Source organism: Odocoileus virginianus, chromosome 14, assembly GCF_023699985.2.
Source record: "Odocoileus virginianus isolate 20LAN1187 ecotype Illinois chromosome 14, Ovbor_1.2, whole genome shotgun sequence".
In the NCBI taxonomy this organism is placed as follows: Eukaryota; Metazoa; Chordata; class Mammalia; order Artiodactyla; family Cervidae; genus Odocoileus; species Odocoileus virginianus.
The window spans coordinates 7,736,065-7,751,647 of record NC_069687.1 but is presented as its reverse complement, the minus strand read 5'-3'; the positions used below and the strand labels follow the sequence as shown (position 1 = coordinate 7,751,647).

At 42.5% G+C, this 15,583-nt stretch overlaps 1 protein-coding gene across 3 annotated transcripts in view; it reads left to right on the top strand.

Annotated features, from left to right (window-relative positions):
- Positions 1-15,583, top strand: part of SEMA5A (semaphorin 5A) — a 542,694-nt gene that overhangs the window by 114,485 nt on the left and 412,626 nt on the right. For 2 of the 3 annotated variants that reach the window (XM_070476478.1, XM_070476476.1), the window contains exon 2: positions 8,137-8,231. The exons of the other annotated variant lie outside the window; for it this stretch is intronic. The gene's annotated coding sequence lies outside the window, so the exon portion shown is untranslated. The remainder of the gene's footprint in view (positions 1-8,136; positions 8,232-15,583) is intronic. 3 annotated transcript variants of the gene reach the window in all.

The window sequence follows — 15,583 nt, the reverse complement described above, 5'->3', positions numbered from 1 at the left end:
CAGTCACCACCAACTCCTACCTGGGCACCTGCTGGGAGCCTGGCAATATACCTGGAGGAGAGCATCTCGGTCCCCCCAAGGTTTGGTTTGCTCTGTTTTTCTGGATGATTTTGATTGATATCAGATTGGATAATGTGATGTCAAGAGGGAAGAGTGTCTCTAGAAGCTGACTTTAGGATTATGTCCTCTGGGTCTGTGGGTCCATTATTATTTACACAAACTTGGAAGTAAAGTGAAGGAAACCTCATGGACTCTTTGCCTGTTTACCTAAGCCTGGGATCTGGGACTCAGGGTTGAATAGGGTAGGACGATAGCCCTTGATGGAGGAAGCAGACAAATACCAGAGGGTGATATGAGATAACTGGAGGCAGGCACTGGGTGTCCTGGTCACAGAGGACAGGCGACTACATCCCATGGGGACACAGGGGACACATGTGGATTTCAGAGAGCCTGGTGGGATGCTGCAATAGCACTTAGAATGGCTGGTTTGAGTGTCAAGCCAACAAGATAGACTCGGAAAGGGTGAGAAATACAGAGTTCTGGATTCAGATTCGTAAATATACTTCATCGGTACCACAAGTAGGGGAGGTACTATCTCAGCAATTAGTAAAACCAAAAGAAAAAACAAACAAACCAATGCCACGGTCAGTTTCATACTTACCATCCAATAGAGGAGGAGTTTGTCTTCTTGAGATTTTATGAAAAGGAAACCCAAACCCAGCCCGTGGTGGGGACAGAGAAAAGAGGCAGGGAGACAGTCGCGGGTGGTCTGTATGTGTCAGGCATGGCCTGGATCATGTTCCCTGTGCTGGCAGAGCTTGTCAGCGGAAAATAATGGAACACAATTTTGTAAAACACCGTCAGCCTTTTAAACTGGCCTTGTTTTCTTTATGTTTCATCCAGCGGAGCAGGGCTTGTATTGAATGCAATGGGGAGTGATGGATTGTGTCTTCTTTAATCATCAGTAAGCTCGGAAATTTCCCGATTATTCAGCACCCCTCTCCGAGGTCTGATAGTTTGGTTCATGATGGTCAAGGATGAGGAAAGGGATACAGGTAGAGGGCGGCCCTTAAATCAAGGTCCTGGGTTGACATTTCGAAGGGTGCCTATTGCAGAAGGAATGGAGGAAGCCTCTTTGATTTATACAAAAAGGGTGTCTTTTTACAGCAGGTTTGCATCAGGACACGCCCGACCTTCTGGTTATGTTTAGCAAGTCCGATTTGATCAGATCTTGCCCTTGCTGGAGGCTGCAGGATGGGCAGAATGGCTTCATGACTAATCGAAGGCAGCTGACATGGTTGTTTTTAAACGTTAGTAAAACTGCGTTGGTTCTTCCTGGGGAGGAAGTTTCAGTACAGTTCGTGCTGAAATGGGTGACATGACTCATTGCCAAATGTAAAGAAAAGAAAATCTTTTTATTCTCCCTCATGTGTACACACTCTAAACTCAGCCGGGTTTATAGGAAGGTAAGACACCATCTGGTTCAATGCGTAGTAGCCTATTTCTTATTTTTATCACTGATTTATATTGAGAGGATGACAAATAGAACAGAAGTAGGTTTTGGGTTATACAACACACCCAGGGTTTCATATGGTGTTAAGCCTGCTGTTGTCTCAAAAGCAAGAAACAAATGCATCTCTGAGCATCTTGACCTGTTGCCAGAACAAAGAGATAAGTTATTTTATTTTCTTAGTCTTGGAGCCCACCTTTGACAATGGAAGACCCAATAGGTCATTGGAACTGATTTCAGCAGGTTTTAAATGCCCATTTATTCTTCATGCCTTTGGAGAAATGAAATGATTTCACTGCATTTGCTGGGTTTAAGGCAAAAAAACAAGAGCGTAGTTTCACTTTTAATTCAAAACACAATTTGGCCCAGATTGCTGTTATCTCATGTAAAATAGCAGCATTAAAGTCTGGACAGATATTAATAAAATAAATGAACGTATTGAGAAGCTAGAACTGACACAGCCCAGCATGCATATTGAATTGGCTAGTGTGGGTTTGTCCTAATCCGATTGGGACATCTTTCCATTTCTCTACTGAATTGGTGAGAGAGCATCCTTTGCAGCTAGAGACTTCTAAAAAACTTCTGTTCTTTTTTTCAGAAAATAGTTTTCTGCGTGATTTATCCCATTGCCATTTCACTAACAATTCACTGTGATTTTCACAGTCTGCCATCTTTCCAGGGACAAATACTGTCTTCTCCTTCATGCACATGCTTGAGCCCTTTGTCTGCCTTAGTTCAGCTTCATCCTGGGAAGGTCTTGGTGCCAGTTGTGAGTTTAATCTGTGACAGACGGTGCCCTCTTCCTATGTAATGACCAAAGAGCTAGTTTAAGAACTCAAACCTGCCTGTTTGCTTTAATGGGAAGTAATAGCAAGAGTTAATTTTTTAGCCTTAAATCTTGATCTTAGAGTTGAATCTCAAATTTCGATCTCGAGTTGGATCTTGAATCCCTTTTGTGTGGGCAAGCTACTGCTTACAGGGCAAGTCTTGTTGAATGTGTTGTCCTGAATAAATAGGAACTGAGAGACCACATTTTTCAAAAAGCCTCAGACATCTTTCTCTTTCTGGGTCCTGAGATTCTAGTCTACATAGGACAGATCAATTTAGCTGTCAAAACGAAAGCCGAGAGGCCAATTGTCCATGCAAATTAACCACTTGTGCAAGCGCTTGAAAATTGCCTGCCTGAAAAGTGAGGCTGCCCTTTGAAAATTTGGTACATGGCAGCAGAAAGAAGAAAGTGGTTCCTATTCAGGGACATTGGCGTCCTTGGAGAGCTGATCTTAGAAATTGCTCATTTTGAGCAGACGCTTAGTTTTGGGCAACATTTTTGCTTGAATAAGGGTGTCATTTTTGCCCTCTCTTGCCCTCTCTTCCCATGCCTCCTGGAAGCTCAGGACACGTCTCATCGTCTGGTGCAGGAACAGAGGCGTAGGAGGTGCTTTTTATCACAGCTTTGTTTCGGTTACTGAGGCAGTGTATTCATTCCAGGGTCAGCAGTTCCTACCAGCTTTAAATCCTCACCAAACGATGATCTACCGGAAGCCAAAATGAAAAACACTCAGGTTTCTTTTTTTCCCAAATGTTGTTAGGATTAGTCAATGCTTTGGGAAACGAAATATCCAATTTCCTCCTTCCGTCTTCTGTAGGTCTCAGCTGTGTCTAATGTTTGTAAACCATCACATTTCGCAGTGGCAACTGTCTGATGGAGAGAGGAGCCTTGCGGTGGATCTGGGTGTGAAGGCTCCGACAGGGAGCTTATGTCTCTTTCTTGCGCATCTTACTCCTTGGAGGTCACTCTCAGAAGCACCTGTTCCTCTGTTCCAGGAGGTAGGGTTTACCTCTGCTGGTCTCAGGGCTAGATGATTGTGTCATGAAACGACCCAGATGTGAGGTCCTGCGTTCCCACCTGAGGACGCACTGTCCTTGAAGCCTCAGCCATTGCTAGGGCTGAAGTTCTCTCGGTGTTCCTACTTGGGCCCAAAGACAGCCAGAGATTTAAAGAAGCGAAATTGTGACATTCGGTACTTGTCTTGTCTAAATGTAGGTGAGACAATTATGAAAGAGATGTTTTTATTAAATGGTCTTGATCAAGAAGTGGCATTATTTGTACGAAAACGAATTAGGCGGTTACTAAAGAAATCATTTCTGAGTTGGGGGAAGCCAGAGGGCGCATTCCTCGAGGACAGGACCCTTCCACGCGACGAGGTCGTTGTGCGTGTCTCTCTTCAGCACCTCCCGTGCTGAACTGTGATGCAGCAAAGTGTCTGATTGGCCGTGGAGAGTGACTTGGGAAGTGAGGCAGGACATCCATGTGCTCCTCAGTCTCCCCGGCACCCGTTCTCTGGTTTCCTTCCTTGCTTTCCTGCACAAACTCGAGGACGAGGCCAGCTTCCCATCTGTGATCCTCGCTGCCCCCGGGTCCTGCTTTCCAGTCTTAGCAGAGCTGCTGTCAGCTCACAGACCTTGAGTCATTCATTCGGCACTAGTAGCTCCCTTTCCTCCCATTTCATAGTATTTGGTGAATTGTGTAGCAGACAAATCTTGTGTGAGCTCTTGGAAACAGAATCAGTTCTTGCTTTATCTGCTGACCACCCTCCATGCAAGGCTAGAGGGGGATGCTGTGCGTGGTGACTCACTGCCTAGCTGACTGATGATGGGAGGTCTCTCAGTGAAGCTGTAAAATTCTCAGAACTTGGGAAACCCTAGCCCAACCACTTACAGGTTTTCTGAGCTTGCACCTCATGGTGTTTCTTTCCATGACTCTGCTAAACATCTTTACTATGACAGGTGGTCTTGCCCATTGTCACCTTATTTCCTGTGATTTTACTGTGGTTACTGTGGTGCTATTTCTAAATGGAGCTCTTTAGATTGGCCTGAGATTTTAATTTCTCTCTTGTATCTTTAGGGTACAAAACCACTGCTCGGCTGACCTTTTGTTTCCAGGAAAATATTTCAATCCACCTTTTTTCCTCACTCTAAGCCACATGGGATAGTTTGCATATTTTAGCAGAAAATCATGTTCTCAAGGGTATGCTCCTATATGCTCACTTGCTCAGTCGTGTCTGACGCTTTGCAACCCAATGGACTGTACCCCGCCAGAATCCTCTGTCCATGGAATTTTCCAGGCAAGAATACTGGAGTGGGTTGACATTTCCTCCTCTAGGGGGGTCTTCCAGGTCCAGGAATCAAGCCCGCATCTCGTGCATCTCCTATGTTGACAAGCGGATTCTTTACCACTGAGCCACCTGCAGGCTTCTGATGGATACGTGGTGCTAATTGATGTTTACATTTTACACATGTATTTTAATTTAGAGATGATTTTATGAACTTGTGGAGGTGGCTACAGGTACCACTTCTAGGAAAAGTTTCTTGTTTGTGAATCACGGAGTGTGACAGGGGTTTCCCTGCACGTGGGTTCACGTAGCAGTTTTTTCCAAGGCAAGGCCCTAATTGAGAATCACGAGACACAGCACTTAGGAGCTGTTTCTACTATAGTTGATTTTCAGCTAAAGGAGAATAAGGAATTGAGTCAAATGGAGACATTTGTATTTTAGTAAAACATAAGCAATTTCTTATTTAATGAGTAATTATAATAAATAGCCACTCAAAAATACTCCAGCTTCAGTCTGAGATGACCCTGTGAGACTTTGTAGCTGCTTTACCTTTGGAATTTTTTCTGTTTTCTAGAAAATATGTCAGCGAGTGAGGATGGCAGAGCCCAGCATCCAGACCCAAAGGGGCTGATATCTGTGACTTTAGTGCAGTCTAGTCGAGGACACTGCTTTGGTGCTGAGGTTTCCTACCCTGCTCGGCACACGTGGGTATCCTGTGGAATGGTGTATATTCCTTTAGAGCAGCAGTCCTCAACCTTTTTGTCACCAAGGACTGGTTTCATGCAACACAGTTTTTCCATGGACCAGGGGTGGAGGGGAATGGTTTTGGGATGATTCAAGCACAGATGAGTTCGTGCTCCTATGAGAATCTAATGCCACTGCTGATCTGACAGGAGGCAGGACTCAGGCAGTAATGCAAGCGATGGAGAGCTGCTGTAAATATAGATGAAGCTTCACTTACTCGCCTGCCACTCGCCTCCTATTCTGCAGCCTGATTCTTAACAGGTTATGGACCAATACTGGTCCATGGCACAGGGGTTGAGGACTCCTGCTTTAGAGGGTGGCACGCCTACCCAGGCAAGGGTTGACCCTCCAGCGTAGGAGGTCCTGATGGTGTTTGCGTGGCTATCATGGGCTAGGGTGGTAAAATGTCTTTTTCACTGTTGATGTAACTGCAAACATAGTTAAAACCTTTCAGGGTGTGTGTCCCGAATGCTTCTGTTGGAACTAGTTTCTTGTTTAGATTTCAGATTCTAAAGGGCATTCTATTGTCCCCCAAGGCTGTATGAACTCTGGGCATTCTGTCCCTTGAGTGTTGCCTTTTCATAAGGAAGGGCCTCACGTCTGGCTTGTCCAGGATGAAGGCTGTCCCAGCCTGGATTCAGCAGGAAAATTCACCTCCTGCAGTATTTGTTGTGTGGTCGTGTCAACAATTCTGGATTCTTTCAATGTCCTATTCGGCCTCCATCACTTTTGCCTTTTAAGAGGATCGTCAGTCTCTGTAGGTGTGATTCTTGGATGTCTTAGCTGACGGGCTACATCAGCTAATTTATGATCTCACTGAGGGAGGATGGGAGAATTCAGCCTTCAGACCTAATTATCACCTCTCATTTTTACCTTGATTCTGACACATGGAAATCTTTAGGAATTGCTGGATGTTCATGGCAATAACCAGTGGGCCTATCCAACTTTATCAGTTAAATTTTGATTAAGAGATAACCAAATGCAAAGAAATTTTAGTAGTAATTGCAAAATAGATCCAGAGAGGAAGTTACTGTATTCAAGTTGTTTAGCAAAAAGTCCCAGCTAACATATTTGTTGCCACACCCAAAGGAGATATTACTGGTGTTGTGAGAAAGGAATTGGCCGCTCCTAGGAATTTTTCCTGGGCCGAGTATGCCTTCTTACCTTGGGGAGAGTTCTCTTCCTCTTTTTTTGGCCTCGAAGATTTACATCTGCACCTCCTCCTTTCCAAAGGATGAAGTCACAGACTTTCAAAGACTCAGCTGGGACCTCAAGGGATCAGCGATGCCGCAGTGCAGGAGTGCACCTGGGCTGTGGGCGCCTTCCTGGGCAATTCTGAATATTTTACTTTGGATTGCCCCCTCACTTCCCATGAAGATGCCTAATGGAGGCAGTGAGCCTCATGGAGAGACGCTGTCACCTAGCCATTGTCTTCTGGCCTCTGAACCTCAGGACTTTCAAATGGCATTTCAACAGATAGAAAGTTATATAGATTTCCAGATGCTGTAATCCAGTTGTCCTTCTGAAGGCAGATGGCCTTTAGATAATCACTAAGTAGACGGTGTGGGAATCATTGCATAGGGGGACAGCCAGAATGCTTCAGAATGTTCTGGAAGCGTCTTCTCCCCCTTTTCTTGTCATCGTTCTCAGCTGCTGCCCAGTGTTCATGCTGGGATAGGTATGCTCAGTCACTCAGGTACGTCTGACTCCTTGTCACCCCGTGGACTGTAGCTCACCAGCCTCCTCTGTTCACGGGATTTTCCAGGCAAGAATACTGGAATGGGCTGCTGTTTGCTACTCCAGGGGATCTTCCTGACCCAGGAATCAAACCTGTGTCTCTGTGTCTCCTGCATTGGCAGATGGGTTCTTTACCATTTCGCCTCCTGGGAAGCCTTGGGATAGGCAACCTCAGTGTGTTTGAGGTTTATGCAGCCAGAAGCAATGGACTACAGAGAATAGAAAGAAACTACAACAACTAGAACAACAGGACAAGCATGAGCCCCCAAATGTAGTAGTTGAAGTAGCAGACATCCTTAAATAGTAGTGGAGAAATTTATTTTTTGAATTAGAAATGGGAAGTAACCCATTTCTTTAATTTCTGTTGTACATGGTTCTGGGGAAGCTTGTGCTTTGCAGTCATCTTTTATCACATTATGTATTAAGCTTTCAGGATTTTATTTATTTGTTACATTGAATGAGCAGATTGGATAAATTTGTTTTAGTAATGTGAATTGTTTATATAGCTTACAATTTCCTTTAAAAAAAGCCTCATATTTTGCATCAAATAAATTAATATGTAAATAAAAACACAAGTTCTAGTATAGTTTATTGTATACCTTCTGACTTCATCTCCTATTTTTGAAATGCATTACTTAAGGTACTATGTATTTCCAAAAACAGAATGAAAGACCCATCATAAAATGGGTAAATTCACACAATAGGAATTTGATGCTCAAACTGCTTAAAGTAATTTAAATAGGTGTGCAATGATCCTTTTGGTTGTTTTATGAGATTTATTTTCCTGTATTAATGATATTTGAATTTTTGTTTCTCCTTTTCCGAGGAAATGAGTCCATTGGTATGGGATAGGAGGCTAGGGCTGTGAAGTGATTTCCAAGTCGCTCTGTGAAAAGCCTTACATTGTCGATGTAGCTGGTTGTGCAGGGGATTCATGGAATTTTCTAAAACCGATCAGCAATGACCATGGCCTCTTTTCATATGGGTTAGTATAATCTCTGTGTTTTTTTTCCCCCGTTTTCTTTGTTGAAGCATTGGTGTGTGAGAGTTGGGCTGAACCACCCGAGTGGCTGTGGATCCTTCTTGTGATACATGGTCGAGGACACACTCCACCCCTTTCCTCCTTGGTAAGTCAGACGCTCAAATGGGAAATGAAGAAGCCAACAATTTCATAGATTGAGGTACCATGATGGTTGTGAGTATCACTTATCTCTGCTGTCCAGAAAGGCAGTGAAAGAATGAGCAAGCTTCCAGAGAGAAACTGAAAGCACGGAGAAGTAAAGTAATGGGCTCAAGATCTCACAAGTGATCGAGGCAGGGCTGGGATGTGAACCCATGTTCTTAACCCTAATCAGTACTACCTCTTAGCACTAAGTGTGCTTCCTGAGAATAAGGACAGACATGATTTTATTCTGTTCTCGAAATAGTTCGATCCTCAAAGCTCACGTTAAATAATGAGAAATCAATTTTTTGAACAGCAGTCTATATCAGGAGATAGTAAACTTTTTCTGAAACGGGTGAGATAGGAAACATTTTAGGATTCGTTGCCCATGTCATCTCTCTCTTGTCATCATCATCATTATCTTGTACCAGCTCAGCTCTGTGTTGTAGCCTAAAGCAGTCATGGATGATATATATAAATTTACAAATACAGGTGTCAAGCTGAGCTGGACTTGTCCCACATGACTGTAGTTTATTGAACCTTGATCTACATGCAGTGCTCCAAGATCCCAGTGTAGGGAGTGAGAATGTTTTAGTGGCCAGTAGGTATGAGTCCCTTAATAAAATTTATCTTGGATGCTCAGAATTTAATCATAAGCCACTTTGAACAAAGTCTACTATAACTGCAAAAACCTACTCCTTGGCATGACTGCATTTGGTGTTCATTGCGTGTCACAGAGAGTGTGCCCCGAGTGTGTTAGTGTGAGTCCAAACATCTAGACTACAGCTTTGCTCAAAGCAGGGCCTGATCAAGATGATGTTGGTAATCTAGAATGTCTAGCTCATTTACCAAACAAGTTCAGATAGCATTTCCTATTTTGGTCTCCATATAATTTCTAAATGGGACATTTTAATTTGGTAGCCGTATACCTGCTGCTGGGCTTCCCAGGTAGTTCAGTGGTAAGGAATCCTCCTGCCAATGCAGGAGACACAGGAAACTTGGGTTCAGTCCCTGGTTGGGAAGATCCTCTGGAGTAGAATTGGCACCCCACTTTGCCTGGAAAATTCCATGGTCCGAGGAGCCTGGTGGGCCACAGTCCATGGGGTGGGAAAGAGTCAGATACAACTGAGTGACTGCACATACATGCTGCTACATACACACTCCAGATATGTATACCTTATACTTATTAGGGCAATCATGCAATTAACTTGGGGGCTGTTTTATAATTACATTGTACAGAAGCATTCTGGTATCAAATCTTCATCTTTTATTCTGAACAAAAGAGATGTTTACAAGACAAGTGAGAACAAGAATTTAAGATTGACATACTTAAATCATGGGGTAACATGGCAACCCTCTTTGCCACATACATCAGATGAGGTGGGGTTTTGATTTTTTTAAACTTTTTCTTGCAAAAGGATACGTCTGACACTTCAGGCCTGCTAGACTCTCTACATTACTGCTTATCATCTAACAAGAAGGATAAAAGAAAACCAGTTAATTTGTGTTTCTTGAAGGAGTTTAAGCAGGGACCTGTCCTAGTTGTTCATTCCTTCATTTACAGAAGTAATTGTCACAAGCGTGTGAGCCCGATGTTGTGTAACTTTTGAGGATATACCTTTTTCCAGGGCCCCCGGTCTCTGCACTTCTTCTACAAGTAATGGAAAAGTGTTCTTCACTTTAATAGCAGTGATATGAAAAGTAAAATTTAGATTGTAAAAATATTGGAAAGCTAGGTGTGGTACCTTATTAATCAGAAAAAGCAGCTTGTGGAATAATATACTTAATATAATCGCATTTATCTTAAAAACACACTCATACTATCTCTGCATCCAAGTGCCTGTGTGTTAACAAGGTCTGTTAGATCACACCTTGGTATATACCAGACTCTAAACAGGTCATCTCTGGGGTTGAGGTGTTGGCCCTTTATGAACCAAATGTGTGTGTGCTTATGTGCATACACTCAGTCCTGTCTGACTCTTTGCAACCTGTGGATTCTAGCCCTCCAGGCTCCTCTGTCCATGGGCAGTCCATGGGGTTGTGAAGCATCGGACACGACTGAGCGACTTCACTTTCACTTTTCACTTTCATGCACTGGAGAAGGAAATGGAGCCCACTCCAGTGTTCTTGCCTGGAGAATCCCAGGGACGGGGAGCCTGGTGGGCTGCCGTCTATGGGGTCACACAGAGTCGGACACGACTGAAGCGACTTAGCAGCAGCAGCAGTGTATATGTCAGTATCAGGGTCATAATTCATCCCACCCACCTTCCCCCACTGTGTCCACATCTTCATTCTCTAAGTCTGTGTTTCTTTTACTGCCCTCCAAATATGTTCATTGGTACCATTTTTCTAGATTCCGCATACTTGCGTTAATATATGATATTTGTTTTTCTCTTTCTGACTTCTTGGCTGGAGATATATATTATTTTCAGTTAACAAAAATCACAGACAGTGTGAAAGGATCTTGAGAAGGAGAGTGTAGCAGACTCCTGAATTCCACTGCTACTTGCTGTTGTTTGCTTTTACAGCCCACACTGTCACTACCTTGTGAAGAGTAGAAATTTGGAGCACAAGGTAGACTCTTCATAAACAATAGCAACTATTATTATGAAGGTTTTTTTTTAAATGATGATGAATTCATTATGTCAGAATAGCTGTAGTTGATTTACTCTTTCAGAGTCAATGCATTTTAATAAGATTGTCAGTCGGCTTTGCAGAAGTATTCTAGATATTTTTATTTCACTAAAAATATGTTATAGAATTTGTTTTGCTAAAGCTTTATTCTTTTTTTGCTAAAGCTTTAATATCATCATCATCATTAATTTTTTAATCAATTTGATAGATTTGCCTGCTTTTATATACTTTACTGTTTACTCATTATGTTATTTGGTAGGTTTTTAAAATTTTTGTGTGATAACTTTTTTTGAGAAGGGGAGAAGAGCAGGAGAGAGAGAAAGTAGAAGAGAGGAAGGGAACTTACGTGTGAAAGAATTGTTAGTTCTCATTTTATGCTCATTTAGCTGTTGAGATGTTCCATGTCTTTTTAACAGATATTTGCAGAATTTATTTTTAGGAATATTAACACTTTGTTATCATTCTCCCAAGTATGCTAGCTTGTTAACTTTATCCTTTTAAATTCAAAGTGTATTTTAGTGTCACCAGATCGCTCCTTCGTGATTATTTCAATCAGTGCTTAGAAACTTAATAAATTTTTTTCCTTTACTTTCTTCTGATATTATTAAAAACACTCAACTCTTTCATTCAGGGAAGTTTTCACTTATTTAAGAATAACTATCTCTTATTTTACAATTCTTCTCATAATTTTATTCTGCCTCTTTTTTAACTCCCTGACAAAAATTACCCCACAAATTTAATCTAAGGAGGATGTTCAGGCAATCAAAATATTTGTAGGAATGAGAGATTTCAACGAAATATTGCTTCATCCTACAAATAGAGATCAGGTTTATAGCCAGACAACTGGAATTCTTTCACTCTTCAACTTTCCTCTTTTAGCTAGGGGAAGGTTAACTTTGGCATTTTATCTATTTTTTTAACAGCTGTATTTCATATCTTTTTATTCAGTAGAACTTAACTCATTATGTTGAGCATTATTAAGTCATATGTTAGTGTTTTTCCCTTTGTTTCATTTCTGTATGTAACTTTTGATTTTCACCAAAATAGTCTGTGGTGTGTCTGAAATACCAAGGTGGGACTGGTGGAATCTCGTGTATATTGGTTTATGTCTTCGCTTGTTGAGTTTAGAGTACTCACCTAAAATATTAATTAATTGTTAATTATCATGGGCTTACAAGGATGGTTTTATCATTTTGTAAGTTCCAAAAGAGAAAGAATTGGCTATATTTCTGGTTTGAAGATGCAGTTGAGCCTGGCTCTGGAAACATTGAACCGCAGTTCAAGTCTACACGTTCCCTTATTTTCTACATTTCTTGGCTGGTAAATTCTTTGTTCTGCTGTCAGTGTTTCTGTTGGTGCTGCTGTAATGGTAGGAATTCTATTTTATGATATTTGCAGTGCATCTCTATGTATGTTATTGACACAAGGTGCATCCCTTGTTTAAACATGCTGAGTGGTTGCCTTTGGGGATCAAGATTTAGCCTGTCAGTCTCAATAATGTCTGGAATAGTAAAGCTGTGGTCTCCACATCTTTTTATTCTTGCCCCATTGTCCAGGCAGCAATCTGGAAAGGCCCCATGCAGTTCTGATCTGTTTTGTCATGTGTATCTCAACCCACATGAGCCAGGTTCACTGAGAGCAGAGCTGTGTGCTTCCATTGTTCACAATCCAAGGCCTCAGAATGGGGAGACCTTGCTTTCTCTCCTGCTGTCTTCTTTGTTGGGGTTTCAGCCTTTGAAACTTGTTTGTCTGGGTGAGTTTCTGCATGTATGTTATTGTCCCGGCTCTTTGACTACTATAAATATTTGTGAGTCACAGATGTGTGATGAAGTTCAGAATCCTTTTCTCCCTGGGAATGCCCCATATGTGCTGATCATTCCCAGGTACCCATTAGAGGGGCAGATATCTGTGTGTGGGGTTAATTGCTTGGGTTTGAAGGTTTACATGTGCCTGTGAGTACACTGCCCCTTGATTAAACTGTGTGTGAGATCTTCTCTGGCAGAACTCTCCTAAGGGCATAAAAAGGACTTTGTGTTTGGATTTTTGGATTTCATGGACTTGAGGTTTTCCTGCTTGTGGTCTGCAGATCACAGCACTGGAGAGGCTTCCATAGTTGCAGGGTCGCAAAGCTCATCAGCTCATGTTTTCTCCACTGGAGCCTTTCATGTGGCTTGCCTGTGTGTTTCTGTCTCTTTTAGCCTCCCAGGCCACAAAGGGAGCAGAGTCATTTTGTTTTGTTTGCTTTTGCCTCAAACTTGGGCAGTAACCACTCTTGGTTAAACCAAAGCCAAGGTTGGAAAGATGGTCAGTAGATTCTGGGAAGTAAATACCATCATGTTTTCATATAATAGTGTCTAAAAATAGTGAACAGATCTTCTATTTCCAGTGCTGAGGAATTAGGTGAGTGTGTCCAAGCTGTTTATCCTTGTTCGGAATTTTTTTTTTTTTTTTGGTAGGGGGCGGGAGATAGCTGCCTTGCTCGCAGCTCAGTGGTCATGTACCTTTGAGAATGGTTCTTCCTGCTTCCCCAGAAAGTAACCTCCTTGCTACAGTGATGATTTGAAGGTGAGGCACCTGCCCAACTTGGCCAATCACACGTCCCACCCGTTGGCCACTCCGATCAATTCTTCTTGACACCAAGACTCCAACTTGGGCATGAATATCCCATTGCTTCTCTCCTACTCTAAGACAGTACTTAAACAGTTTTCTCCTTTCTTTCCTGCATCATCAGTTTTTATTTTCCCCTCTCTGCTAGATCTTTCCAATAGGAAGGCAAACATCTACAATTTAAAAAAAAAAGTGACCTGTTGATCTGAATTTCCTCTCCAACTATGAGCCCATTCTCTTCTTCTCTTTACAGAGAAATTGCTTGAAAGCATTTGTTTGTATTTATTATCCTAAATTCCTGTGTTTCCACTTCCTTTTGAACCCACTTGGACCACTGAGTCCTTTCATCAGTCCTGCCTCTTTAAGATTACCTGTCTTAATGGGAGAAGGTGAGGGTGGGATGATCTGAGAGAATAGCATTGAAACATGTATATTATCAAGTGTGAAACAGATCGCCAGTCCAGGTTGGATGCATGAGACAGGTACTCGGGGCTGGTGCACTGGGATGACCCAGAGGGATGGGGTGGGGAGGGAGGTGGGAGGGGGAATCAGGATGGGGAACACATGTAACTCCATGGCTGATTCATGTCAATGTATGGCAAAAACCACTACAATATTGTAAAGTAATTAGCGTCCAACTAATAAAAATAAATGGGGAAAAAAAAAGATTACCTGTCGCCACCATGTTGCCGAGTCCAGGGGTTGATGGTGTCAGCATCACCACTACCAGTCAGGGTCAGCAGCATTCCTACAGTGTAATCCGTCCCTCTCAGCTCCTTGAAGCACTTGCTCCATCTGGTTTTAGGACATCGCCGTTCTCTGGAGTGGCTCCCATATCTCTGGCCATTTACCTCAACTGCTCGACTCCCTGTCCTACAGCCACTGGAGTCTTGCAGGGTGCAGTGCCTTGACCTTCCCGTCTCCCCTGACTATCCCCACCGTTTGTATCATTTCTGCTCTCCCCAAAATGTAAGCTCCACAAGGTCAGGGATTTTTTGCCTATTTTGATCACTGCTCCATCTTCAGGCATAGAGAACAACCTGAGACATAAAAGCTGTCAATAATTATTTGTTGGATGGATGGATGATTTTGAAAACTAGCTCAGAAAAACCTAATTTTAGTTTGGACACAGAACTAGAGGTACATGAGATTGTCTGCAAGAGGAAGGAATGGGCTTATTCAACCTCTGTACCCAACCAAAGTTTAGTGTATTTGGTGTAGTTTTTCCCATATTGTCCAGCAGGTGGGTACATGTTCATCAAGTCTCAGTTCACATGTCACCCCTTTTACAGAGCCTTATTATCCCTATTCATAGCCAGATAAGTGATGCTGCACCTCCACATTCCTAGGCGTGTCCCCACAATGGCAGTTTAAAGCTGGACTCATTATACTGTTCCCTGAAGACATGTAGTCCTTTCCTTTTCAGACCAGGAAGCCCTTGAATTGATTGTATTCATTTTCCCAATCCTTAACACACAATGAGCACTGAATATGTGCACGTTATTTAGTAAAGTGATTCTGATTGAAATTTTTTAAAACATGATTTACTTAATAGTCCTTAAGAGTGTGATAATGGTGTGCTCCTCTGGCCTTCTGGTCATACTCTGATTTAAGACATTTATTTCATGATTTTACAATAATTAAATAGATTTGCTATAGCCATATTATAGATTGTCCCCATATTGTCCAGCTGTGGCCGTTTACCGTTTCCCCAAATAATTTTTGCTGTTTCTATATTAGGGCACCTCATTCACAGTGCCTCTTAGAGAGGAAAGAGTGCCCGGTCCTCCCTAAGCGTGTTTCTCCCTCACGGTGGTCTATGAGCTGTGAGCTTACCCGAAAGGGGCGTCGACAGTAGTCCGTTAGCACATCCGTGACCACACTGTAAGATCAGAAGGCAGTTCCTGCCTTCCTTTAACATTTCTAATGCAGAGTATTTGGACCCACTGTCAAGGTCACATTGGAATCTCATCAGTTTCATCTTCAAGGAGTACATATCATTAAATGTAAAAATGGCACTGTGCAACATGGCTGAGCCAAGCTCAGTACCCTCAAGTTGTGTTTCCTGTGAAGTAG